The sequence below is a fragment of the Lissotriton helveticus genome, chromosome 8 (genome assembly GCF_964261635.1).
Source record: "Lissotriton helveticus chromosome 8, aLisHel1.1, whole genome shotgun sequence".
Classification (NCBI taxonomy): Eukaryota; Metazoa; Chordata; class Amphibia; order Caudata; family Salamandridae; genus Lissotriton; species Lissotriton helveticus.
This window is the reverse complement of record NC_136069.1, coordinates 830,196,611-830,218,949: the sequence shown is the minus strand read 5'-3', so window position 1 is coordinate 830,218,949 and position 22,339 is coordinate 830,196,611. Positions and strand designations below refer to the sequence as shown.

Below are 22,339 nucleotides of genomic sequence, written 5' to 3'. Positions count from 1 at the left end.
GATGTTACCCCCTTGTTTCAGTTATGTTATTTTATATTACTGTACATGATTTTCCTGTAGTATAGCATTCAAGCACTCATTGGAATCTTGACGGAGTAAGGTCCTGTTAGACTCATGTTTCTGATTATGGATTTACCCAAAAAACAGTCACCTTTGTAATGGTTCGGGGACAGCAGGGGGCCGTTCAGCCTTTCCCTGGTCAAAATAAGTCTTACCAATGTAGTTGTGGTGGGGTTGAAGTAACAGGTCGGAAGCCAGGTCTACTCAGATAGGGTTTTATTTTTCCAATACACGTTTATGCCGTCTGGTAAGTCTTTTGGCGGCAGGGGTGGCGGGATCCGTCGTGCTGGTTATCCTTTGGCTTCTTCCCACAGACTTCGGCTCCACCTCCCAGGGTCCGGCACTTGTCTCGGGAGTCCCTCTGTGTTGATGGGGTGTAAAAAGAGATGAAGAAACGGGTATCAGGACGCTGTCCCGTGAAACGATCAAAAGTAAGGGACTGGGGAGTGAAGGGGCACCACACACTCTTGTGCTCTTCTAAACAAAAGAAAACAAACTAAAGAAGAAAGTGTGACTAGTGCTCGTTTTGTGAGGAAGAAAATTGGGTAGTGGTACTTGAGAGGGTCTGTAGAGGTCCCGTTTAACTAACCGGGTTGTCCCTCCTCCCAACCCACCCTGAGACCTTTGCTCATATCTGGGCAAGCCACGCTCCTGGACCGTGGCTCGGCGACTCGTGGGGACGTTGGCCTTCTGGTTCATCCCGGGCTCCTGATGGTCTCGTCCCGTGGTCTGTCTCGCTGTCCTAGTCTTCTCCATGGCTCACCACAAACGCTCCGTCACTCGAATCTTCTCGCTCCGATGTCGATGCACACCCACTTCCTGGATTCTCCAGTCCTCATCGTCGTGAACATGCTGACTTCGCTTGGGGGTGGATTCTCGTCGTCCTGGAAGCCCCAGTTAAAGGAGCCAATTCTGTCCTCTTCCCCCGTCGGTGTCAAAGTTGTGCTATGTGTCTTCCAGTTGTCCTGCTGGGAGGAGATAGGAGGGAGAGATAGAGGCACTGCAGACCACCAGTCTAAATCAGGTTCATGTCTCTTGCTCAGCGAGCCCACCCCGTCACACTCCTCCCCCCAGGTTCTCCCGATCGGGTAGAGGAAAGACCCTGGAAAGGTAGTCTGTGGTCCCATTTTCTTTTCTCTTCCGATGGCGTACCTCAAATGTAAAAGGCTGCAAAAATAAAAATCCCCTGAGGTTCTGGGCTTTGTTCCGACACATCCACTCCAAAGGGGCATGATCCATGTATAGAATGAAGGGACGCCCTTCCTGGTAATAGCGTAGCTTATCAATAGCCCACCTAATTGCTAGGCATTCCTTTTCAATCGGTACTTGCACTCCCTGGGAAACAATTTCCTGCTAATATATAAGACAGGGTGCTCTAGACCATCGCCCCCTATTTGGGACAATACTGCTCCTAGTCCAAAGTTGGAAGCATCAGTGGATATTATAAAGCTCTTACAAAGATCTGGGGAAACTAGTACAGGCCTGTGGTGAGAGTCTCTTTCAGGCTCTGAAAGGCGTCCGGCATCTCTATTGTAGGACGTAGTAATTGCTGCTGCAGTACTTCTTTTCGCCGGATATTTGTCAAAGGGGCTGCTAGTTCTGAGAACTGCAGAACAAAGCGTCAGTAATATCCAACGAAACCAAGAAATGTGCTTAAGTCTCTCTTTTTGGTAGGAAAGGGAGTTTCTGCTATCGCTCATACTTTTACAGTCTGTGGGGCGATCACCCCATGTCCCAGTACGTATCCGAGATACTTCACCTTCTGATATGCCACTTGAGATTTTTTTGAATTGATGTGAAGCCCGGCTTGTTCTAGTGCCTGTAGGACACTTTTCAAGTGCTGTAAGTGCTCTTCCCAAGTTGCACTGAATACAACTATATCATCCAGGTATGCTGAACAAAACGAGGGGTAGGCCTGAAGGATGGTGTTCACAAGTCTTTGAAAAGTGGCGGGTGCCCCATGGAGGCCGAAAGGAAGAACGTTAAATTCGAATAGACCTTAATCTGTTGCAAATGCGTTTTTCTTTCGGTCCTCCTCTCAAAGGGGTACCTGCCAGTACCCTTTTGTTGAATCAAACGTGGTTAGAATCGCCCAACTTCTCAATAAGCTCGTCGATTTGGGTAGACATCAAAGGTGGATATTGCGTTTAGGGCGCGAAAGTCCATGCAGAATCGCATCTGTTCGGCTTGGGGACCATCACGATAGGTGAGGACCAGTCGCTTTTGGACGGACGCATAACACCAAGCCGGAGCATCTCATGCACCTCACTTCTTACTGCTGACCTTTTTGCAGCGGGTATCCGATATGGCCTCTTCTTTACTATCTTCCCGTCCTGTGTTTCGATTCCGTTTTCAGCTAGTGAGGTCTTCCCTGGTGTGTCTGAAAAAATGGCTGAAAAGGGGATCAATGTTTGGTGGAGGTCATTCTTCTTGTCTTCGCTGAGCTCCTCGTTGATTACGAGTCGATCGAGGATAGTTTTTCCTGAAGAAGAAGTTGGTAATGTTAAGTGGGCTGTCTTGGGTAAGGGCCCTAACCATTTTTTAAAAAGGTTAATATGGTAACAACGCTTGCGAGTAGGTGATACCTGAACTCGGTACGTGGTGTTGCCCAGGGCCTCTAACACCTTATAGGGACCCAGCCTTTCTCAGATAGGGTTTTATTTTTCCAAATACACGTTTATGCCGTCTGGTAATTCTTTTGGCGGCAAGGGTGGTGGGATCCGTTGTGCTTGCTACCCTTCGGCTTCTTCCCCCGGACTTCGGCTCCACCTCCCAGGGTCTGGCACATTGTCTCGGTAGTCCCTCTGTGTTGATGGGGCGTAAAAAGATTTGAAGAAAAGGGTATCAGGACGCTGTCCCATGAAACGATCAAAAGTAAGGGACCAGGGAGTGAAGGGGCACCACACACTCTTGTGCTCTTCTAAACAAAAAAACCAAACTAAAGAGTACATAAGATGATGGTTTTGTCTACAGTCTTGTTTCCCGGAGACAGATCCTATGCCACTCCTTCCTAACCATTTGAGAGTGAGAGTTATTTTATCTTTCTGTGATAGTGAGAGAGGAGTTCCAAGTATTATGAGCCTCTACCTAACTTATCACAGCAATGGCAGTTCTGTTGTGTGGAGACAGGAAATTGTCTTCTTACAAGCACCTAAGTAGTTGTTTTTTTAATACTTCATGGTGCTGTGGTTGTGATTCTTCTGTTTCTCATCTTTAATATATTCTTATGATCTGGATTCTAAAGGCTTCACAGAATCCTGAGTATTTGGATCCAGCTATATTTAAGGCAGCTCTTTCCACTTATTAATCTGTTTGTTATTCTCAAATCCTTTGTCCCTGTGACCCAATCCCGTGCCACTCGTTGAGAACCTATCTATCCCTCTTTTCCCTGCATCTGTGTCCTTGTTCCCTTGTTTGTCACCATCCGTGTCAGTCTCTGAAGTTGCCTTTGAGTAATGCCTCTTTTATTCCTGCCTTCCTGTACCTCTGTGTCTTTATCCGTTAGCCACACTGTTTCATGGATCCTTGGGGTTGAAGGATGGATGGAGACCAACAGGCTGACTGAACAGATCGACAGTCAGACAGGGTCTTAAATATTGAGGTAAAGGCCAATGCATCAAGGCAGATCTCAGCTCATTGTGACAAGTGAGGTATATCTTTGGTGTCCGCTCTGAATAAGAGATCAATCAGGGTTCCCTCTGCCAACATGGAGAGCTAGCTCTTTTGTTTGTAGCAGATCTGAGTTAGCTCTTCCAATGTTTAAAACTGAGATATTTGTGTATGCTCTGAGCGAGAGATCAGTAAGTTAAGCAAGTCAGCCTCTGCTTCCTTGGACAAGGAAACTAGTGTAGTGTTTTAGTCTCTCACTTTACTAAAGATTTTGACTTGTGGGAGGGGATAGACCCCTCCAGGTGGCGAGACGCCCCCTACCCTTTCTCCCCTCTCCCACCAAACTGCGTTCCTGTACTTCCATAAATCACCACTGACTAGTGTGCTTTGGTGCCATAACAGGTCGCAGTTAATTTAACATCACATATTTATACATTTTCCGCATTCATGGTCATAACCTCTGATTGTTTAGTGTCCAGTTTACACGTTTACATTCACTGGTCTTTGCCCTTGTTTTGCTCGCAGTATGTACCCAGCCTCCTCAATGTCCCTGTTTGGGCCTCTGATTTACGGGTCTAGGCTTCAACTTGCTACCGGCTTGGAGGGTCTCCGTCTGGACCTGCCCGGGCTGCAAGTGCCGTCCCGCTCGCCCTGTACCCTTTCGTGGGCACTCCCTGCTCCCAGGGGTCCCTGCTCCCAGGGGTCCCTGCCGTGCAGCATCCCAAGGACCTTACTTGAGCATCTACTCTATCTTTCCTGAGGCTGAGTCTCTGTATCTTTCTTCCTCTGTACCCATGCCGTGAGGCATCCCAAGGGTCCTGCGGGAGCTTCACATCTACTCTTTTTATGGTGGCCCGCCGCCCCTTGGCTCCCTCAGTGCACCTGCTGTTAGGCATCCCAAGGACCCTGTGAGAGCCATCCATCTTTCTTTTAGTAAGTTCTCTCTTTTTACAACCTTCCTTGTGTTCGATCCGCCACAATACCTACGGTTTCACGACCGGAGTGAGCTCCCCTCTAGCCCGGTCCCCTCTTCACTCTCAGTTGAAACCCATCTGCTCCAGTACCCCTTCAGGAGGAACATGTCCATTCCTACCCCAGTAAGGTGCACCCCGTCCTCCAGGTGGTAACCCGGGGATCTCAAGTTTATGAACCCGTGTCTAACAAAACCCCATCCTTTGGCCCTACAAACTTCCGCCATGGTAATATTGAGTTTCCATCTGGATTTTTTCACCGCCCCCCGCTAGGCTCTCCGTACTATGAGTTCAGAGAAAATTACTTAGGCTGGACGGATCAGGCGTGCAAGGGCTATGAGGCTTTTTTGCATATTTTCTAACTGAGCCTGCCAAGTAATTTCCTCCCAGGTGGACCACCACTGTGTCCGGTCTCCCACCTTGATTTGAGTCTTCCAACGTGTAGCAATTGTTCCCATTTAACTCTCCAGCACCTCAACCAGATTATTTTGGTGTCCCGCAGCTATATTCCACCGAATTCATGTCTTGCCGGTTCGAGGCATGTGGGCTGCTAAATTCATATCTTAGCATTAGATCGCCGCCTAGTGTTGGGTCCGTATGATCGCACATTGTTGTCCTGGAAGAGTCTTCGAAGTATCCTGAGATAGGTGGCTCCTCCCCTGGACTACAGTGCGCATGGGCATCGGCTCCATCCTCAGATTGTTTTTTTCCGCCATTGGGTTCGGATGCGGTCTCGACTTCTCTCTGTCGGAACCGAGTAAAACTTACTTTTTAAGACCAAAAGGTCTTATATTTTATAGCGTCGGTATTGTTTGCGCACGGTCTCGAGTTCTTCCAACTCTTGGAGTCGGATTCAGCGGAGTTTTTCACTCTTCGGACGTCGAGGCCTTCTCATCGCGACACGACCGCTACTTTCAAGCATGGAGCGGAGTCCGTTTAAGTACTGTCCGCTCTGTGGGTCTAAGTACCCACATATAGACCTGCACCCGGTCTGTAACAAATGCCTTTCACCGGACCATGACGACGGCAAGTGCAAGGCTTGCGCTCAGTTCCGGTCAAAGAAAACTCTTAAGCTCCGGCGCGCGGTGCGCCTGGAGGCCAGACAAGCGGCCCCGGATCCAGAAAACATCTTCGGCGACCAAGAAGAAGATGAACAGGGTCATCATCTCCAGATATCCCCACCCGAAACGGAGGTCGAGGCGGATCCGGCGGACGACGACGGAGTCGCGGGTCAAGGCCTTGAATACGTCGACGAGGTAGGGGACGTCGAAGAAATTTATGGGGCCGCGGAAGATAGCTCAGGGGACAAGCTATGCCCCGAAGGTTTCGAAGATCACGATCAAGTCACGGGATCGCCAGTCGGCCTTACCCAAGACCCCGTGCCGCAAGCCACGGCCCCGCCATCAGGCCCGGCCACGGACATACTTGCTGAGCAGGCCACATCGAAACCGAAACCAAAACCTACAGGGTCTACTACACCTAAAATGGCCGACCCTAAAACGAAACCGAAACTTATGGACTCGAGCGTCCCTAAAATGGCGGCCGGCACACAGAAAACTACTGCACCCGCCGCCGCATCGGCTCCGTCGACCTCCGGTCCGCAGAAGTCGAAGAAGCCGGTCGATTCCAAAGGGTCAAAATCGGCGCAAGAGGAGGGATCCTCTACAAAAGGTGGTCGGCACGGATCAACCGCGGCGACGCCGTCTAAGCACGCCATGGCCAGCGGCACGGCTCCGGTTACGCCTGGGACTCCGTTGGTCGGTCGCGTAGTGGACGCGGAACCGACGAAGGCGCACGGATCGACAGCTGGCACATCTGCGCATCGATCCAAGGACTCTGGGTCGGCGACAACTGCATCGGCGTCCAAACCTAAGAAAGGCCACCATGACGTCGGATCCGAGGGGAAGGTCAAGACACCCTCGTCAGCGCCAAAAGACACTGTGAGTGAAGCGTCCCCCATCGCCGCTTCGCTACAGAGAATCAGGGACAAGGCCGCTGCTATGTCGGCTCCGTTGCCGTCGCCTCAGATGCCGAAGGACGCTCCGGCAAAGCCTAAGAGTAAGCTTCTCTTCCTTCTGCCGCCGAAAGAGGCTCCGAAGGCTTTTTCCACGAAATCGACGCCAAAGAAGTCGGATTCTTCTACGGCAGGTGCACCTTCAGGTCGAGACCTCGAATCTGAGGACGATTCGGAGCACTTCATCGACGCCAACACAGGCAACCCTCTACAAAAGGAGGATCACTTCGGAGCCTCTGGACTCCTATGTCATCCCACTAAAGAAGAAAGGGTGCCTCTGGACGCTTCTAACCTGATAGAGCCTATCCAGCCTCCTCCTAGAAGAAGCCCTACTCCCTCACCAGACCAATCTGAAGGGGAGGGATATGATGAAGAGGACCAATACACCTTCCCCATCAATGAACCAGATGCACATCCAGATGCATACGATGACATTGGTGACCAAGGCACCCAGAGTGTGGGGCAAGATCCACAACCATTCAGTGCACGTGCATCCCCAACAGAGGATTCTGCAGGTTTTCATGCACTAATTGAGAGGGGCAGCTGCTAATCATGATGTGGACATGCATGCTGACCCGGTTGAAGAAGACTTTCTCTTTGACACGTTTTCAGTCTCTGAGAGGACTGTAAAGACACTGCCTATGCTCAAGGGAGTCCTCAAACATGCTGCGGACATCTTTAAGGAACCCACTAGGGCGAGAGTGGTCAATCCACGTATTGAAAAAAAGTACAGACCAGCACCTGCAGACCCTGCATACATTCGGGGACAGTTGCCGCTAGACTCCCTGGTGGTCGCCAATGCCCGCAAACGGGCCAACTCCCAAACAACGGGTGAAGCTCCTCCCCCGGATAAGGAGTCCAAGGTGCTAGAGGCAGGGGGCAAAAGAGTAGCTGCACAAGCTGCCAACTTTTGGCGTATTTCTAATACACAAGCACTCTTAGCACGTTACGATAGGGCGCATTATGACACCCTAGAACAGATTGTACAACACCTGCCTCCAAAGTTTCAAGAGGGCACAAAACTGCTTATAGAGGAAGGAAAATTGATCTCCAACGCAGCCATCAAGTGTGCACTTGACGCCGCAGACACAGCAGCTAGGGCGATCAACACTAGCGTCATGCTGAGACGACAGGCTTGGCTCCGCATATCTGGGTTTAAACCTGATATTCAGACAACCATCCTTAATCAGCCAGTCAATCCTGATCGACTGTTTGGTCCAGATGTTGACACCACCCTCGAAAAGATAAAAAAGGACACAGAAACTGCTAAGTCCATGGGGGCCCTACAGTCACAACAGTTTCGTGGCAACAATTTTCGTCGCTCAGGTGCACGTGGAGTCACCAGAGGACAAATGGGTCAACAATCTCAATTCTCAAAAGGTGGAGCACAATCCTCGTTCACAAAACAGAACAAGGGTGGTTACAGAAATAACAGCAACAGAGGTCGCGGCAGAGGAAACCGCTCCCGCTCCTCTACCCCAAGCAAACAGTGACTCTCTGTCACTGCCCCCCGACCACTTAACACCTGTCGGGGGGAGACTGCAGCAGTTCCTGCCCGTCTGGAGAAACATCACCACAGACAGGTGGGTGCGTCAACTAGTCCAGTATGGTTATTGCCTAGAGTTGAAATCCACTCCACCCAACATCCCGCCAAGGCAAAGGCCTATGTCCGCAGAGCACTTGCACTTATTGCAGCAGGAGGTAGTGGTGATGCTGCAAAAAGGCGCAATCGAGCTCGTGCCAGTGGAGGAGGAAGGCACAGGGGTGTATTCCCTGTACTTCCTTATCCCAAAGAAGGACGGATCTCTCAGACCCATTCTGGATCTACGTCCCCTAAACCTGTATATACTGTCAGAACATTTCCATATGCTCACACTGCAACAGATTCTTCCCTTATTAAACCAGGGGGACTTCTTAGCAACCTTAGACCTCAAGGATGCTTATTTCCACATACCACTACACCCGTCCCACAGAAAATACCTCAGGTTCACTATCCAAGGCAAACATTATCAGTTCAAAGTCCTACCCTTCGGAGTCACCACAGCCCCAAGGGTGTTTACAAAGTGTCTGGCGACAGTAGCGGCGCACCTCAGGAGGCAGGGCATCCATGTCTACCCCTACCTGGACGACTGGCTCGTTCAAGCCAAGTCAGAACAACAGTGTGCCGCGGACATGTCGACTACCATTCACCTCCTTCACGATCTAGGTTTCTCGTTGAACTACCCAAAGTCGCACCTTCAACCGGCGCATGTCCGGCAGTTTCTAGGCGCGACAATCAATACCCTGACAGCCGTGGCTCAACCAAACCAAGTCAGGATAGACAGCATGCAGTCTCTGATCCAGAAGTTCAGATCACAACACTCACTTCCAGCGAGAGTGTTCATGCAGTTGATAGGCATGATGGCCTCCTGCATCTTCATAGTCCCTCACGCACGGCTACATATGCGCCCGCTCCAGGAGTGCTTAGCAAATCAGTGGACACAGGCTCAGGGACAATTAACAGACCTAGTGTTGGTTACCAGTCGGGCATACGACTCTCTGCATTGGTGGACTCCACACAACCTTTGCAAGGGCAGACTGTTCCAGGAGCCAGTGCCACAGATTACCCTGACAACGGACGCATCTCTCCAGGGATGGGGAGCTCATCTGCTCAATTACACTGTGCAGGGACTATGGACGACGCAGCAACAGAAGATGCACATCAACTATCTGGAACTGATGGCAATCTTCATGGCACTCAAGTCCTTCATTGTACATCTGTGCAACAAGGTAGTGTTGGTCCGGACGGACAACATGACCGCGATGTACTACATTCAAAAGCAGGGGGGCACCCACTCGCCACAGCTGTCTCATCTGGCTCAGGGCATGTGGCGGTGGGCCATTCAGAGGAACATCTTCCTCATGGCAGAACACCTCCCGGGCAAGGACAATCTAATGGCGGATCTGCTCAGCAGACACAGCCATCAAATGCACGAGTGGGAGTTACACCCATCTGTACTCCACCCGTACTTCCAGCAGTGGGGTCATCCGGAGATAGACCTGTTTGCAACAAAAGAAAACACAAAATGCCAACACTTTGCCGCCAGGTTCCCTCACCCACAGTCGCAGGGGAATGCGATATGGATGAACTGGTCAGGCAAATTTGCGTACGCTTTTCCGCCAGCCCCTCTGATACCGCTGGTGGCAAGAAAGCTAAGGCAGCACGCGATGACTCTCATCCTAGTTGCTCCAACGTGGGCGCGCCAAGCATGGTACACCACGTTCCTCGAACTCTCAGTGGTGCCGCATCAAAGACTGCGCCTCACGCCCAGACTTTTGATGCAGAACCATGGAGAAATTCAGCATCCAGATCCGCAACAGCTCAACCTGGCGATCTGGCTCCTGAAGTCCTAGAGTTCGGATACCTTAACTTACCTCCAGAATGCATGAACATCATCAAGGAGGCAAGGAAGCCAACTACCAGAGCATGCTATGCTGCAAAATGGAAGCGTTTTGTCATTTACTGTACGGCTAATGACATCACCCCGCTAGATGCATCTATCCCTAACATCATTTGTTATCTGCTACATCTGTACAAGTGCAATCTAGCGTACACTTCCATTCGGATACATCTATCCGCCATCGCAGCATATCTTCAGAATAGGCAGCACCTCTCTGTCTTCAGAGTGCCGGCCATCAAAGCTTTCCTTGAAGGTCTGAAACGAGTCATTCCCCCAAGAACACCGCCAGCTCCGGTGTGGAACCTCAATGTGGTCCTCACCAGACTGATGGGACCACCATTTGAACCACTGCACTCGTGTGAACTCCAGTTCCTAACGTGGAAAGTGGCTTTCCTAATTGCTATTACGTCACTGAGGCGTGTTAGTGAGCTGCAAGCGCTCACAATCCAAGAGCCATTCATTCAGATTCATCCAAATAGGGTAGTACTACGTACTAACCCCAAATTCCTTCCGAAGGTGGTGTCACAGTTTCATCTCAACCAAACTATTGACTTACCGGCATTCTTCCAAAACCCACAAACGGTGGCGGAAAGAATGCTCCATACGTTAGACGTACGGAGGGCGTTGATGTACTACATTGACAGAACACAACACTTTAGGAAAACAAAACAACTTTTTGTTGCCTTCTCACCACAACACAAAGGCAACCCTATTTCCAAAGCAGGAATAGCCAGGTGGATTGTTAAGTGCATCCAAATATGTTATCAAAAGGCCAAGCGCACTTTAACGATACCCCCAAGGGCGCACTCCACACGCAAATTGGGGGCATCCATGGCTTTCCTAGGAAACATTCCTTTAGAGGATATTTGCAGAGCAGCCACGTGGATTACACCACATACCTTTACAAAACACTACTGTGTTGATGTACATTCCAAGCAGCAAGCTGCTGTAGGACAGGCTGTTCTCAAGACACTTTTTCAAGTTTCTGCAGCTGGCACGGGCAACCGCCGCTGATGGAGGGACTGCTATGTATTCTATGCTAAGATATGAATTTAGCAGCCCACATGCCTCAAACTGAATATGCTACTTACCAGTATGCATCTGTTCTTGGCATGTAGGGCTGCTAACATTCATATTGCCCACCCTCCTCCCCGGTGCCTGTCGCAGCTGCAGATATACTATTGTATTCAATCATTAGCATGGACATCCTTTACACTTTTCACTCCATCTTCTGCCACAATGGCGAAAAACAATCTGAGGATGGAGCCGATGCCCATGCGCACTGTAGTCCAGGGGAGGAGCCACCTATCTCAGGATACTTCGAAGACTCTTCCAGGACAACAATGTGCGATCATCCGGACCCAACACTAGGCGGCGATCTAATGCTAAGATATGAATGTTAGCAGCCCTACATGCCAAGAACAGATGCATACTGGTAAGTAGCATATTCATTACCCATTGTTGGGCCCTTGTCACATAGGAATGCCCCATGAACCACACCTTTCAGGAATGGTTCGGACCTAAATGGGTGCGGGGGAAGGAGGAGAAATCCAATTCAGTACATTGTGGGGCGGACATAATGCTTGAATGCGCTGGATGCCCAGCGCCCTATACCCTTGATCTGCTCACTATCCAACCCTAGTCCTGCCGTCGTGGTGGCTTCTCCTATCCTGAAAGAGTGGGAACCAAACTCTTTTGCTGGGAGGCTCATCGCACCCAGGGTCCTTCTCATCACTGCTATGAACTGGAAGCGGCTAAGGAATGACCCATCCCTATGTTTGAAAAGTGGCCACATGGCTGTCCTCCCCAGGTCCCAAGTATTCTCGCAGCAAGCAGACCGGACAGCAAGCCGCATCCTTTATGCAGTGTATTCTGGTCCATGTTCCCCTTCCTGCCTGGTCCGTTTTGGACCATCTCAGCAGTATGTCCATGCCCCCACTGCCTATCTCTATGTCCCTTCTGTTAATGCATGCTGACCGTGGGTCATTGACCGATGGGGCTACCAGCTCGCTGACCCTGTAGACCCCAAAGAATGCTAGTGTGAATGCCTCGCCAAAGAGTGTTGTTTCATGCCTCGAGGTGCATATCCCTACCAAAGCCGCAAACATCCCCTGCAATGTGCTAAGGTGGATGGGACGCCTTGCGTCTTTCTGTGCCGGTTGTAACCTGCCCCAACCTCTCATTGCCATTTTGCTTTGGAACAACCTAGTTGGGTCTTCCCTTGAATCCATCTTTGTGTGATAGGCCACCATGTTTAAGTGTGATTATGCCCAGGTTTCTGTCTTGCCTGCCGTGAAAGTCCAATCATTGAACCTTACGACTTCTTCCCGCTTAACCCGTTGACCCATTTCCATCCCTGCCCAGGCCATGAATGTCCCACAACACTTAGGGTAATGTTTGCTGGTTTTGGGGCAATGCATTATCCAGCAGTGTCTTTAACCCTAGTCCACCCATGCCCATGCTTCCGCTGGCACTGGGGTCATCTCTGTCTGCGTCTGGGGCAAACTCTCGGAATTTCTCCCACTGAAAACGAGAAATGGCATCTGTCACTGAGTTGTCTAGCCATGGGATGTGCTTCGCCCTTAACGCGATGTTGACCTTTAGCTGACAGCTGACTTGTTTCCGTCGCAGCGTTGCCATCGCCGGGCATTTTTCTGCCCTAGAGTTGATTGCCTGCAACACTGCGTGGTTGTCCGACTATAGCGTTATCTGTCTGTCCGCTAGCTGCTGTGGCCAAATGTGGAAAGCCAGCACTATTGGGAACAATTCCAATAGGGATATGTTCTTGGTGAGCCTCGCCCTCTGCCATGCTGTTGGCCAGGCCCCTGCGCCCATGCATTCTTGAGGATTGCTCCAAAGCCAAAACCCCTGGCTAAGTCTTTGTAGAGCTCCAAGTCCTCTACCTGTACCCATGGGTCTCGCCATATTAGGGTGCCATTGAAATCTGCCAGGAAATTCTCCCATTGCCCCAGGTCCTCCCTTACTCCCTATGTGATGCGGACCCCGTGGTGCTTGTGTGTCATGCCCCTGGGCAACCATGCCAATCTTCTCGCAAAGGTGCGCCCTGGGGGTATCACCCGAGTGGGAAAATTCAATTTTCCTAGAAGCTGCCTGAACCTTCCTATGGTGTCCTGCAGTTTGGTTACTTTCTCTGGCGGTAACCGGTATGTTCCGGCTACGGAGTCTAGTTCTCAGTTTCGTGGTTGGGCCCTTTGTTTTATCCTGTGCTAATGGGATGCCTAACTCCTGGGCCAGCGTTACAAAATTGATTAGCAGGTTTGCGCACTCACCTGTTCCTGCTCTACCAATTAAAAGGAAATCATCTAGGTAGTGGACCCGTCCACCCTTTAGGGTGCGCAGCCCCAGCTACCACTCCAGAAAGCTACTGAAAGCCTGGAAGTGCGCGCATGATATAGAGCACCCCATTGGTAGGCATTTGTCATGGTAGTATTGTCCTTCTAGTTTGAAACCCAACAGGTGGTAGCTGTCTGGGTGCACCGATAATAGCCTGAATGCTGATTCTATATCTGATTTTGCTATTAGGGTGTGATTCCCTTCCAACTGATGAGATCCACTGAAGCGTAGGCTACTGAGCATGCCCCCTGCTCTAACCAGTCATTGATGGACTCTCCCTCGGGGTGCAACAGGTGATGGATCAGCCGGAACTTCCCGGCTCCTTTTTGGGCACCACGCCGAGCGGTGATACCACTATATCTTTCATTGGGGGTGGGGGGGGGGGGGAGTGAACGGGCCGGCCACCCTCCCCAGCTGTACTTCTTTCTCTACTTTGTTTTGCCACCTCAGGGTTGTCTCTTACTGATTTCAGATTCAGGCTTTCCCGGGCGCCCCTGGGTCCATTGTAAGGGACTGGGAAACCTTGTGTGAAGCCTTCAGCCAATAGCTGTCTGTCTGTCATCTTATGATCGTCTTTTAACAAATGTAATAGTCTGCCTGCCTTTATGGGTGTTGGTAGCGTCTGTCCCCCGCCCCACACCCCGTTGTCCCCGATTGGGTGGGCTCGACCTCATTTTTTTGGGCCTGTCTTATCCTTGCTGGCTCCTGGCCCTTTGGCCCATCTACAGCGTATGGTGAGATGGTTTCCCCCGCATGCCTTACATGCGTGCTTGAATTTGCATGACACACCCCATTTACACTCGTCTTTGTCAAACTTCCAACATGGCTTATTAATTTGCTATTGTCCTGGCTTTTCCCTTTGAAGTCTTTGCCTTGCCCCTCAAATCTGCCCTTACTCCCATATGGACGAAAATTACTCTTTCTTGCTGACCTCTTCCCTTGCTGCTACTATATGTTTCATGAAACCTTCCATGTCCTGATAGACCCACCCCATGATTGGCCATGCCTGCATCTTCTCCGTAAACTCTCGTTGTATTTTAGCCGTGCCTCACCCTGCTGCTGGCCTTGTGCACTTTTTGCTCGTATAAAATCAATGCTGCTGCGCTTTGCAGGAATTTTTCTATGAATACGCATGCTTGTGTTCTGAATGCTTTCAGCCCATTGTCTATTGATCTTTCTACCCTGGGTTTATGGGTGGCCCTTGTGTCATCGTCCTCCTTGTCCTGTGTTGTGAGGTCTAGGCCTGCCTGGCGCACTTCGAGCAGTGAAAAGATGTCTATGAACTCCTTTGTCCATATCCTCTCATTCACTGTTAATGGGAATTCATTGCTGCTCCAATCAGTGTCCGAATAATTCATCTGCTGCGAGGCGGCCCTTATTGGGGGGGTTGCCCCTCGCCTACTTGCCCCATTATTGGGGGGGTGCTTGTACTTGGAGGACCAATCATGGCTCCCTCTGCCTAGGCTGTAATGTCAATGAGGGGGGAATGTGGGGCAGGCTTGCTGGGGGCAGGGCAGGCTTCCCGCCTCCAGATGGCGTTCGACCCAGTCCCCCATCTGGTTCGGCGTCGCCTTCCGGGCCCGGGTTACGAGATAGGAGAGCTTGAGTTATATGCCTTCATTGGGTTCAAGGAGCAGGTAATGGTGCTTGCTGTTCTCAGGGCAGGGGTGCCTGTGGTGCTGTTGCTCTAACCCAGACCCTAGGCTGTCGGCTTGGCTGCTCCAGTTGCTAAGATGTATCTGGGCCTGACTAGGGTTGTGGATGCGTACAAACGTGTTACTGAAACAACACGTTTGCCCAAAGACTTTAACAGGAAGTTATTCTCAAGCTGTACTTCTCAGTTCGCCACTGGTCTAAGTTATGAGTCCTCTTATAGGGAGATTCGGAGTGCATTTTTTGCTATTTCTTATAAAGTTAGGGATCTCCTTACCCTCCCACCTTCATGAAGGGACGAGCCCTTCTATAGAGGGTTTAATAGAGGATGTTCCTTGGCGAATAGAAGATTAGAGAGCCTTAAAGTCCAAACCCAGAGATGAATCATCCATAGCCTCTTGTCACATTAGTTACAAAGCTGAGATTTTTTAAAATTTTTTAAAACAGATTTTATTCGTCACAGGTCACATATACCGCATAGCGCCGCAACCTGGAGTCTACTGCACACATCAATGAATCAATAACAATGCTGTTGACTTTTAAGGACCAAACAAACCCCCCTCCCTCCAATTGCGTTTATGCCGCCACAAACAAAGATTTACATTTCGGAACTAGCACACTGAGTCCATCAAACACCCTGCCTAACCCACGCTCCACCCACCTATTAGTCTGGCAAGGGAGCTACCCCCTCCGGCGGCGGGTCCAGTTCCAGTCCACGGTAATCCGCCCATCTTTTCCAAATCTTAAAATGTTTACGGGGGCATCCCCTAGCAATAAAGATTGGCAACTCAAGCCCCCTGCAAAAGTCCATCCCGTTCTTCCATGCAGCCAATGACGGGGCCCGGGGCGCCTTCAATACCCTGGCTATGTCCCTCTTTGCCCGTGTGAGACCCAGCAGCAACAGGTGACTCCTATCTATTGACCCCAATACCCTCCATCACATGCAGCAAGGCCAATCGCGGCGTGCGCAGAAGCTCCCAAGCCAACACCTACGACAGGCAGGAGAACACCCCCCTCCAATATTGATGTAATGCAAGGCACCCCCAAACTGTATGTAGAAGCGTGCCCTCATCCGTCCCACAGCGGAGACACTCAGGGTAGCCAATCATTCCTGCCCTCCACAGGCACACTCGTGAAGTATGTACGATGCAGGTATTTGAACTGTACTAGTCGTAGGTGTGTAGATATTGCTGCACCCCGCGGGCTCGCCAGTGCTTCCACCCAGTCCTCTTCCTCAAGGTCACCCACATCTCCTTCCCATGCAGTCTTGAGCCTCTGTAGGTCAGTGGAAGAATGATGAACTAAGGTCTGATAGATGCAATAGATCTTGCGATCAGGTAGTTCCCCCATAAACACCTTAGCCTCTATTGGACTAAAGTCGGGCAGAGACTCCAGACCCTCCAGGTGTGGTGTCAGTGCATGCATAAATTGCAGGTATTTGAAGAACCGGGCCGCAGCATCTCATATTCGTCCCTAAGATCTTGGAAGGATTTGAGTGTCGGGTCTGTCATCACGTCTCCCAGGGACGAGATTCCTATAGAGTTCCAATCCCGGAAGCCCTGTAGCGCCGCCAGACGGTGCAATCGCCCATTTCCCCAAAGAGGAGGCTCCCGGGTCAAAACATTCCACCACCCCATCCTACTTTGAGCCGCCTCCAGACACGAAACACCACCTGTGTAGCCGAGGGAAGGCACTTTTGTAATGGCGCAGAATACAGTAGCGTGTGTAGAGACCTAGTACCCATCAGGTGTCGCTCGACCGCATATGCCAGGTCCCCTCTGTCCCCGTACCACCACTCATTAAGAACAAGTAAATGCACGCCTGATAATAGGAGAGGACATCCGACGTAGCAAGCCCCCCAGTATATGTGGATAGGAAGCATATGCGCAGGGCCACACGCACTGCACCCCCCTCCCATAGAAACCCACCCAGCGCCGAATTAACCTGCTGGAACTAGCGGGGCGAAATCTGGTAGGGGTGATTTTGTAATTGATATAGAAGGTGGGGAAGCGCTACCATCTTGAAGATGGCCGACCTGCCATAGATAGTCAGGGGCATGCGGGACCACACCTTAAAATCCTCGTGTGTACGCTCCCACACCGGGGCCAGATTACGGTCTCTAGATAAGACTGACGTGTCAGACAGGTATATCCCTAGATACTTCGTCCTACAAAGCTGAAATTTTAAGGCTGGAAACTTTAATTAAACATAAGCTTGGACGAAGGTTGGAAGTTCTGGCATGCCCAGCTGTCAAATTAAGAAAATAACGGGTATTTATGCACACTGTTTAATTTCTGTTTGTCTGGATTATTTATCAAGAGGCCCTTTGGAAGGTGGGGACCACCAGGCCCTGGGTATTTCTCCATTTTTTCCACGCCTGTAAATGTCTTTGGACGCCATTTAGTGGTCGCCCTTGGCTTATCCTATGCGACCTCTGCAGTCAGGTTGCAAAAACAGCACCTTTTTAGTGTTAGAAAAAAAAAAACATCTTCTACCCACTGCCTGTCAAAAAGCAAAAGATACAGGCTGCTCGTGTGGGGCAGTACAAAGTTCGCTTCGAGGCTCCAGGCCCTACAATGAACAACTGCTTGTGCTGCAGTTTCTGGGTCTTTCCTTGGACTTCATCTAGTGTATTTTTTGTATTCGAGAGAAAAATAGTGGCTGTTTGTCCATGTTTGAAGATTTTGGAAGGGCCAGGAAATGGTACTTAAATAAAAATGTGTGTGCATTTCTTTGTATATTGTGTTAGCAGGGCGCCTCTGCTTCTGCTTTAGTAATCCATTAAAGTTTTTTTTGGATGCTCTAAAATACTTGGCAGTGAATTCCTCTATTTACTATTTTTTTTTCTTCAGTTTTAAAAGCTTTATTGAATATGATGAACTTAATAAAATATCAGTACAAGGGAAAATATGGCAATAGAAGAAGATTGAAATGATATTAAGAAAAGCATGTGTATATAAATATCCCAGAAAGGGAGATATAAACTGTACCTCAAACAAAAAGCTTTTAAGGTTTTTGATTTTTTTATTTTGGAAGGGAAGGAACGAGAAGGAGAGAGAAGAGGAACAAGGGGTGAAAGAGAGAGAGAAGGCAACAGACTAAGCAAATCAATAAATCAATAAAAGATGGGTATTAATAAGTTAGTAATAAGACAGATAATTGAAAGAGAAAAAAAGCTAACGAATGATATAGTAAGAAGAGAAAGAATAAAAGTTCAAACAGCATGTCTGGAAAGGAAATCAGTTAAGGGTAGCCTTAAAAGGACCTTTTTGATTAATCGAGGTACAGAGGTGGCAAAAACACAGTAAAGTCTATGATGGTGACCTAACAGATTCCACCAGGCGGTATATGAAATATTTGAAGTGTCCTTCCAATTAGTTATGATAATCTAAAAAGAAATAGCAATATACAAATCTGTAAACGTGCGTACATTACATGAAACATTCCAAAGAGGTAAGGAACCACCCATAAAGATATGTACAATCTCAAAAGGGAAATTAATGTCTAAGATATCATTTAGTTTGGACCAGATGTGAGACCAAAGGGATTTAACCAATGGTTAGTAAAAAAACATGTGGAGGAGGTCACTATCAACATGCGGGCAGGACCAACATTTCTTGGAGTCAAGCAGTTTGGATTTATAGAGATCGGAAGGGGTAAGAAAGTCTATTATAAAAAAAAATGTCTGTGTAGTGCTTGCAGAACGGGAAGCAGTGTGTATTTTTGACCATATAGAATCCCAGACTTGAAAAGAGAACTCCTGAGCTAGGTCCCCTTCCCATAAGAGTTCTATTTTAGACTTGGACCTCCAACCAATGGGTGGAATAGTAGTTTGTAGATAGCAGCAGCTTTCAGAGGAATGGAGAAGTCCGGTGGAGGGGAAAGGGACGTAGCGTTGGTGGATGGAGGATTGTATTGAGAAAAAATTGAGGCTAGTGTGTTTGACAGTAAGGGGTATTGGGAGGAATGTGCATTTGAAATATGAAACAAGTCGCAAATGTCTAAGAAGTCTCTCAGGGAGTTATCTTTAAGTAAATTGTCGTAAGTTAATACCTTTATCAATCCATTCCTTCAAAAATAGCGCTCTATTATTAATTTTTAAGAATTTATTATACCATATCGTGGTTTGGTGGTAAGAGCCAATTTGTGAGGTGAAGAAACGAGAAAGTGAATGGGTAAGTGTTTTGGAGAATTTAAGTATGGGCGTAATGAAACGCTTTGGGGATTGGGATAAGCAAGTAGCTGTAAGAAATGAGAAGGGCAAACTAAATTTTTGCAAGCTCAATTGAGCTCCATGCTGTTGAAGGAGGGCAGGAAGAAACTGATAAAGGCCAAATTTTGTTTTAACGTAAAAGCTGAATGATAACGGCTAAGATTTGGAAAGTTTACCCCCACCAAGGTTTTTGGGTTGTTAAAGACAGGAAAGAGAAATCCTAGCTTTGCGATTATTCCATAACAATTTTATTAAGATGCCATTAACAGTTTTGAAGTAAAAGAGCTAGAGAGAGATGGGAAGCATTGAAAGATAAAAGTTGACTATGGAGAGGAGCATCATTTTAATAGAAGCAAGTCTACCCCACCAGGAAAGGAAAAGAGGGGACCAACCTTCAATCATTGTAGATAACTTTTTCAGTATGTCTGCGTGATTAACCTTAATAGTTTTTCTGTGCTTGTGTAAAGGACACCTAAACATTTGATGCTGGTAGGATTCCATTCAAAACCGGAACCACGAAACATATGGGAGAGGCAAAATTTGTTCAGAGGTAAAACCTCAGATTTATCAATATTTAATTTATACCCTGATACAAGAGAATATTCTTGTAATAGGGAGAAAAGAGCAGGTAAAGAGGTGGATGGATTGGAAATGTATAGTAAAATGTCATCAGCATAAGCGGTTTACTTAATATCAATGTTCTGAAATTTAAAGCCAGTATAAGATGATGAACGCTTAATTTTTTCCAAAAAAGGTTCTTAACCCCTTCAGCGCTAATGACAAGGGTAACTCGTCATGGACTTTCCATTGATTTCAATGGAAAGTCAATGGAACCCCTCGCACACCCCTTAGCAGCCAAGTGGTTAAGCAAGAATAAAAAGGAAAGGGGAAACGGGACAACCTTGTCTGGTGCCCCTGTGGAGAGAAGAATAATTAGATTGAGAACCATTAACCCAAATGGAGGTAGAGGGGGCAGAATATAACAGTTGGATATGTTATTTTTTTAAACCTCTGTTTATTGTTTTTCAGGGTAACAGGTTCATTATCAGCATCTTACATCTTACTTGAAATCCAGATCAGGTTCATTGCAACAGTACATACATTTCTTAACTTGTCTAGCATATTACATCGGTGGAACAACACGACCGTGTTAACTTCATACATATCAGGGTACCTGGACATCCCGTCTCTACATCTTCTTTTTTTTTTTTTAACAACTCTTTTTATTGACAGATCGCATATAAGACACAGCACTCCGAACCCCGGAGGAGCTGCAGCAAGTTCAACATAGCATAATCAGCGATTCATTGTACATCTAAATACGGAACCCCTAACCCCCCCGCCCCTTTCCCCCTCCTCTTTGGCCCACTCCCTCTCCCCTCCCCCCCTGCACAGTGTCTCTCCATTCCTATAGAAAAATGTCCATACATAAAACAGTGTGTATAACATTGCCCCCACGTTCCCATCACATCTGTCCCTCTGCATCTCTTAGCGGTGCCAGGGGTTCCAGCCATAGACCCCTGTAATCCGCCCACCGTTTCCATATTTTGTAATGTTTCCTGGGGCAGCCTCTGGCTTCGAATATTGGCCGCTCCAATCCCATGCAAAAATCAAGACCTTTTTTCCATACAACCACTTTGGGAGCCCTGGGGTCTTTCCATGCCTGAGCCACATCCCTTTTTGCTACTTTAAGGCCCAGCAGAAGTAAGTGTCTCTTGTAGATGTTACCACCTACCCCTTCGAGAACGTGGAGTAGTCCTAATTTAGGGTTGCGAGGAAGGCGCCACCCCAGCACCTCCAATAGACAGTCCCACACCCCAGTCCAAAATCTTACCAGACCATCACAGCTCCACACTGTATGTAGAAAAGTCTCTACATCTTCTTACTATTTTTCCATATTACTTTTCATACATCCAAGTACATCGGAATATCAATATACATACATGTCTGAAGCATATTGTCGTCTCCTACTACATTTGGCAGCGTTAGGCATTCTTATTATTGCGGTCTTATCCCTTCTTCCCGCCTGGTGTCTAGGACCACACTCTCATTTCCCTCCGTACCACAATACTCTGTAGCCCATCAGGTCTCGTCTCTCGGATGAGCAATCAAGTAGCTCTGCAAAGGAGCCCATATATCTCTGGGCCTGGAGGCTAAGGGTAGTAATTCTGCATAGGTCGTAATTCGCTCCTGGCATATTATCAGGTCAGCAATCCATTCCTTGAACTTGGGTGCCCGCCTCCTGCCCCACCGGCAACCCACCGTCCTTTTGGCCATTAGGAGTACCAGCGCAGCAAACTTACTGAGTTCAGCTCGTAGGGGCTCGACATATCCCAGTAGTGCCTTCAATGGCGTAGCCTCTACAGGTGTATCTATCATGATTCGCAAAGCCTGAAACACTTGATCCCAGTATTCTTTCACCCCAGGGCAACCCCAAGCTAGGTGTAGGAAATCAGCCCCCGCTGCATGCCATCTATCACACCTATCATCATCTCTCAGCTTGAATTTATACATCTTGGCCGGTGTATAATCTATCCTGTGTAAGAATTTATAATGTATTATCCGGAGTCTGCTGCTGGCCGATACTCGTTCGGTTTGCAGACAACACCCCTCCCATTGCTCGTCTGTCAGGGTTTGTCCTAGTTCCTCGTTCCATTTTGCGTGCGACAATGTGGGTGGAAATGCCTTCTGTGTATGCACCGTTTTATATAGCAGTGAAACCAGTCTTTTAGCCGTATCTCTCCCTAGTATGAGTTGTAGTGGGGCTAGTGCTTGTGGTTCCGCCGGGAGCTCAGGAGTAAGTGATCGCACCCCCTGCCGCAGTCTAATATACACAAAGACATCTAGTGGTGTCTTCTGGGCATTTTGGAACATGTGGTCTTTATTGCGGAATTGGCCTTCATGATACAGGTCACCCCAGGTACTAATGTGGGTACGCTGTTGAAAGTTACAAAAAACACCCTCCTGTAACAGCGGCATAGCAAGATGGTAAGCAAAAGGCATCAAGGGTGAATATAACATGGGA

At 48.6% G+C, this 22,339-nt stretch overlaps 1 protein-coding gene across 1 annotated transcript in view; it reads left to right on the top strand.

Annotated features, from left to right (window-relative positions):
- The window catches only part of MOSPD2 (motile sperm domain containing 2), a 474,812-nt gene that overhangs the window by 123,583 nt on the left and 328,890 nt on the right, over nucleotides 1-22,339 (top strand). The gene's annotated exons all lie outside the window — the stretch shown is intronic.